Raw genomic sequence first — 6,558 nt, 5'->3', positions numbered from 1 at the left:
TTCTGGTTCCTTATAGCTGCCAAAACTGCCTGGTCTCAGCACCAGCCTCTCCTATCACCAGCCTGTCCTTAATGGACATTGTCAGGCCGGCCTCCCGCGATGCACACGAAGGCAGTGCCAGTGCTGGTTCTAACATGGGCCCCACCCTGGTGCTCACAGTGCCCTGCGGTATGCACCTGGGTGAATGTCACACAGACCATGTTCCTGACTGGTCCAAGGAGGGGCTGGAGCCACGTGTACTGAGAGTACCCTCCAGGCCCGGGTACTGGCCCCAGAGTTTGCATGTTCTCAAGCCACGGTGGGGCAGAGGCTGTTGCATCAGGACACATCCCAGCATCTCACTGCCAAAGTGACAACTACAATTATGCTTTGGCTGACAGCTGGAGACAAGGGAGTGTGCAAACAGCCCTGGCCTTGCCGTGCCCATGAGTCAGCAGTTCGTGCGGGGTGCCCAACTGGTAGGCAAGGTGGGCACCTCCTGCAGACACCCTGGGTGGACAGCCAGCTGCCAGCAAGCCTCAAGCGAACACCTGAGACCTCAGGTGAAATCTCCACTGGCCAGGAGAGGCTACCCCAGGACTCAGGAAGGCTTGCACCCTGAGGGCAAGCGTGCAGCTGCCAGGCAGAGGCAGGCAGGTTAAGCAGAGTGCCCAGGATGAAGGCTAGTACGCTGGGCTGCTGGACACACCTGGTGTGCTGGTGACATGCACAGCGTCTCCACTGACACTCGTTGTTGGTCTCTTTATGTGCCGACGTTTCTGTCTTACACATGCCACACCTTTTACTCATTGCCCCAATCTAGTGATATCTTAGTTACTTTTGTCTCATTGCTGAGACAAAAATAAACAACACCCAAATTAAAGAGGTAAAGGTTTATTTAGCTCACAGTTTGTGGAGGTTTCGGCCCATAGCCAGCAGGCTCCAAACCAGGATGGTACCTGGCAGAGGGCAGCAGGTCTTGGTGGTAGGAAACAGCAAATGCAGCAGGAGCTAAAAAGGGAGGGGAGAGAAGAGGGAGCAAGCCAAATCCCAGCACTGGGATATGAGTCAATCACAAATTCTAGAAGCCTGACCTACGGTTGCATTGAGGCTTGGAGGGGCTTAGACATAAACCATAACAAGTGAAGTAACTTTTTTTTGAGGTAACTTCTATTATCCCCAATTGACTGGTAAGAAAACTAAGTCCCTCCTGGGCATGTTGGAGTACATCTAGAATCTCAGCCCATGAGAGGCTGAGGCAGGAGGATCTCTGTGAGATTGAGGGCAGCCTTGGCTACCCAGTGAGTTTAGGGCCAGCCCCTGAAATACATAGCAAGATCCTGTCTTGAAAAGAAAAGAAAGAAAAGGGAACTCAGAGTCTCAGAGAGCAGTCCACCCAGAGCCACAGGGCTGGTGGGCGTGTGCAGGGCCAGCACGCGTGGACCACCTGGCTGGTGAGCAGAGACAGTGTGTGGCTCCTTGTCCTTCCTGCAGCCTTGGTTGCAGAAAACAGAGAGCTCTAGTGCAGTCCCGCTTAGGGTGACTTGAGCGAGGCCTCCAAAGGACTTCGGCCTGGGAGCCAGGATCTTAACATGGAAAATAAACAGCAGCTATTCCAGGGGACAGGTGCTGGGCTGTAGCACTGAGAAACAAATACAGCTGAAGAGGGGCAAGAATTTCCTCTCTGCACATGTTTGCATGTTCAGCAAGAACAAGTGGCACCAGGAAGCTGCTCTGTGGCTGGGGTTGCCCGTGGAGACCTGGGTAGGAGCAGGAACTGAGCTTTCTCCCTGCAGCTCTCACAGGCTTGCCCTTAGCTTGGCCCAGGTTCTCGCCCAGCTTTGGGGGAGCCACGACTGAGAATGTCAGACGCTGCCAGGAGTGCTGCCGCCTTCACAGGCCCCTTGTGGGGCAGAACCTGCCTGTCCTCATATTTTGCCCAAACACAAGCGGACTGCAGCAAGGACAACGCAGTAGCCTAGGAACTTTGCTCAGTGCGCCTCCAGATGGGCGTGAGAGGCCGGTGGGGCTGGGGACACAGGAGCGCTTGCATTTCAAGTGGCAGCTGCCCATGAATCACCAATTTCATTTCATGCTCTCAGCTCTGCGAAGGCATCATTTCCACCCAGCCTCCCGCGGAGCTGGCGGCCAGAGCCTCTTAGTGAGGCTATAAATAGCCGAGCATCAACTCACCTCTTCTGAGCTCATCACAGGCTCCTCGGTGTACGGTGTGTCTTCCAGCTGCCTGCACGTCACTGTCACTCAGATTTCCCAGGTGGAACCTGGCTGAGAGACCCAGGGCATGCTCAGGGAGCGAGGGGAGGGGGCTGCAGGGTTTTGGTTCCCAGAGCTGTGCAGGGTGACAGTGAGGGCATGCAGGCTTTTGAAGAGCTTGACATTTATGTCGTCATAATTACAATCTCAGGTCTCTGTGCTCCTCTCCAATTAAATGCAGCAGCAAGGGACTGTCATTTCTCCACAAGTCCTAGAAATCAAAGGCAAAGGAGTCACCAAGCACAGAGAGAGCCATACGGAACAGGCAGCAACAAATAGGGTCTGCGCCTTCCTGCGGACCCATCTCCTAGCGCCGAGTGAAGCCCCGCTCCCTGGCTTCTGCTAGGCAATGGCATTTTTCAGAACTGCTCCTAGTGCTGCCCTCCAGGGGGTGTCGGGTATGGACCCAACACTGTCTTGGACCACAACTGTGGCCACACTGAGCCAGCTGCTCCTAGGCACAGGGGTCTGGCCAGAGGTGCACAGACCGGACTGGATGTCCACCCTTAGCAGCCAGACTGCAAAGCCCACCCTCTGGACCCCGGCCACTTGAGGTCTCTCAGCAGGGGGCCGTGCATCCAGGGCTGCCTACCACATGCCAGCGTGTGGGGGGCCTGAGAGACCTGAGCCTCGTGGGCCTCTCCTCAGCTCCAGGCAGCCGCGAGTCCTAGGGCCCTGGGGCACCAAACACCCATAAGCTCATCTACTCCCAAGATGAATTCTCCCCTGTGGTATCAGCACCAGTTTCCAAGCAGCTTGATGGCTTTCCTCCTACTTCCTTCCTCTAGGACCCCAGCCCCTGTGCCAGGACTGCCCTCCTCTCCTCAGCTCCCTCCTTGTCATTTACACTTGAGATGGGACAGAGCCAGATCAGATTCCTGCCTCCCTCCACAGGCTACCTAAGACAGCCTCCAAGGGTGGAGTCCAAGCCAGGAGTTCTTTCTCCTTTTTTTCTTTTTTTGGTACAGGAACTCGAACTCAGGGCCTTGAGCTTGCCAGGCAGGCACTGTGCCACTGAGCTATGTCCCCAGCTCGCAGGGTTGGAGCTCTAAAAGCGGTCCTGTCATCTGCCTGGCCAAGATGAAGAACTCTGGCCTGCTAGATCTCTGGTGTCATAGATCCATAGAAGGTCCCTCTTGGAGCCTTCTGACCCATGGCCGTCAAAACTAAAACTGACTCTTCTTCCCAAGACTCTGCTAAAAATGAAGCTCTAAAGGAGTAAAAAGAGGTAGAAGCGAGGAGGTATCTGAGCCAGAGGAGAGGTAGCAGCCGATGAAGGATGTCGACAGTTTAGGGAGGTGGAAGGCAAGAAAGAGTGATGACTCAGACCCAGAGTCGGGGAAGCTAAGGCAGGGGCCTGCTGACCGGGAACCTGCGAACTAGACGCTGCAGACTGGGAGGGCCAGCTAGCTGCCAGCTGCCGGTGGGCATGGGCTCCTGTGAGACCCCCTTGGATCTGCACCTCAGGCATTGTGCAAGGCGAGAAAAGGTGGGGAAATAAGTGGAAATCTGAAGCCAAGAGGTAATTCCCAGCCCACCCCTGGCCCCAGGAGGGAGACCTTAGAGCCCTTTACTATAGAAGTTGCTCAGGCTCAAGGAAAAAGCCTCTGCTACATACAGATGTTTGGAACCCCCATGCAAAGAGCCAATTTAGGACCAGCTGTCTGGCACAGGGAGTCTGCCCAAGCACACTGACCACACATCTTTTTTTTTTTTTTTGAGACGGGGTTTCTCTGTACAGTCCTTGAACTCAATATGTAGCCCAGGATGGCCTTGAATTTTCAATCTTCCTGCCTCAGCCTCCCAAGTGCTAGGATTACAGGATTGCACCACCATGCTTAGCAGAAATCCTTTTATAAAACCAAACAGCCAGGATCTCTAGACATTTACAAAATGTCTTAGATGTCAGAGACCTGGGTGTGCTTGTGTGGGGACACAGGTGGATGGAAGGGCAGGAAGATGCATAAGTTTAGGAAGAAAGCTTTAAAAATGCTATAAAAAGGGCCAGGGAGATGGCTCAATGGAATAAGTGCTTCCCTGGCAAGCTCAAGGGCATGAGTTCAAACCCTGGTTCCACCAAAAAATAAAACATAAATAAAAATAGATTTTTAAAAAATGCTATAAAATTCTCGCCAGAGACATTTACTTTTACTTTTTTAAAAAATTGTGTTTAGTCCAGGGTGTACAGGGCCTCACTATACAGGTGGGACTTGTAGTGATCCTTCCTGTTTTTTCAGCCTCCCAAATGCTGGGATTACAGGTGAGCCACCATGCCTAATCTCCATCACCCTCTCAGCATGCCCCAGGGGTGGGGCCAGCACAGCAGGCCATGGGCCAGGGATCTCCACCCTGTGTCTGCCTAAGCAGGCGCTTTACTCTGCTGAGCTATCTGGCTGGCCCAACATTTACATTTCAAGGACCATCATTATCATGAAATGGCACCATACCAGAAATAAAAAGAAAAACCTTAAAAGAATCCAGACACCTGTAATCTCAGCTACTGACTGAGGAAGGCTGAGGTGAAAGGATCCAAAGTTTAGGGATAGTCTGGGCGCCTTAGTGAGACCTTATCCCAAGTAAAATCAAAAGGACTGGAGAGATAGTTTAGTGACAGAGCACTTCCCTAGCATGTATGAGCCTTTGGGTTTAATCCCAGTAACACACACACACACACACACACACACACACACCAGGCATCAGAATGGACCAGGTTATCCAGCTGCAACCCTGGAAGTACAAGCATAATGGAATGAGAATTATCTATAATAAACCCAGGGCATTTCTTACAAGGAATGGGAGGCAGCCAGGGGCGGTGGTACCCACCTGTAATCCCAGAATTTGGAAGGCTAAGGCAGGAAAATCACAACTTCAAAGTCAGCTTGCACTACACGGTAAATCCCTGTCTCAAACACAAAACAAATAAAAAGTGAAGAAATGGCGGGGCTGGGAATATAGTTCAGAGGCATAAGCACCTGCCTAGTAAGTGTCAGGTCCTAAGTTCGAATCCCCAATACAAAAAAAAAAAAAAAAACAAAACACCTTAAGAATTGGAAAATAGATCTTTGCTGACAGTGGAGATCCCCTTGTTTGCCTCTTATATTCAATAATCAAAGAATGAGAAAACACATCCAGAGGCCTGGGGGTTCAGCTCAGGGCGAGGGCACATACTTCAGTGGTACCGTAAGAAGCCGGGGCTCAAGCCCCAGTATGGGAAATAAAAGAGGCATCCAGGAGAGAGCGAAGGAGTGCCCGTCTGGGCAGCAGGTCCCTGATCTGAAGAATAAAGGACTTCAGAAGAAGGGTGGGTTCCCGGGGTTGCCCAGCCCACTGCCTGGGGGGGGAGGGGAGAATGGTACTGGAAGTTGGGGGAGGGCCATGAGAATCTGTCATAATTGTATCAAATCTGAGTAAATATAAACCTGAAGCAAGTTATTGCCTACAAGAAGATGCCACACCTAAGCTGTAAAAACATAAATGCAATGCCAAAAATTTTGCATAGCCATAATGTAAACAGAATATGGATTTAACCAAAGGCTGTAATAAACAGAGCTAGGGAGACAACAGAAGGAAAAAGAGGAGGGAGGTGACTGGGGGAAAGAAGCCCATCTCCATTGCCTGGGGCCCGGCGGAGCGGAGCGCAGGGGCACCCGGTGACCCCTCCTACCACCCAATCCAAGCCTATTGAGCTACGAACGCTTCGGGAGACTGAGCCGCTAGTGCAGGTGGCTAGCGCACCCATGATCCAGTCAGCTTCCAAAAAGCCCACTTCTGAACACGAGACTTGGCGGGGAATGTGTTAGATCTGAAACATAACAACGGGTAGGTAGTACGAAAACCTGACGTTGATAGAAGAGCATCGTAAGCAGCATAAGGGGAGGAGTGGGCTAACCTGGGTGAAATCACTGGAAGAGCTGTTCTGGGTGCCTCGGGGGAAGAGACGGGGTTGGATGGGACAGGACCCTGCTGTACTGCAACATACCTTTTAGTACTACTCAACTTTTTAATTTTTGCAAGTATATACTGTTTTTATAAAAGCAAAAATTACTTTTAAAATAAAAATTAAGAGAAAATACTTAAGCCAGGCACTGTAGCAAACACCTATAATCCCAGGCCTCAGGATGCTGAGGCGTGAGGATTGCTGTGAGTTCAAGGCCAGCCTGTCTCAAAAAAAACCCAAAACCCAAAATAAAGCAAGACAAAAACAACAAATGTTTTCCATTTATTAATTACATGTCAGATTTCTTTCTGTCCTGTGGACCTTTGTCTAGCTATGTGTCTCTATTTGTTTTCTTTCTTGACTGGTAA

At 51.3% G+C, this 6,558-nt stretch overlaps 1 long non-coding RNA gene across 1 annotated transcript; it reads right to left on the bottom strand.

The window, feature by feature from the left end:
- Nucleotides 1-1,140: 1,140 nt before the first annotated feature.
- LOC111816310 lies at nt 1,141-5,153 on the bottom strand. The gene is made up of 3 exons (XR_002820737.1): nt 5,077-5,153; nt 2,173-2,464; nt 1,141-1,565 (listed from the first exon to the last, which is right to left on the bottom strand). It is a non-coding gene; the product is annotated as an uncharacterized LOC111816310 (long non-coding RNA).
- Nucleotides 5,154-6,558: the final 1,405 nt, after the last annotated feature.

Source organism: Octodon degus, unplaced genomic scaffold (genome assembly GCF_000260255.1).
Source record: "Octodon degus isolate 3935 unplaced genomic scaffold, OctDeg1.0 scaffold00029, whole genome shotgun sequence".
Classification (NCBI taxonomy): Eukaryota; Metazoa; Chordata; class Mammalia; order Rodentia; family Octodontidae; genus Octodon; species Octodon degus.
The sequence above is the reverse complement of the archived record's forward strand: the minus strand, read 5'-3'. Positions and strand labels throughout refer to the sequence as shown.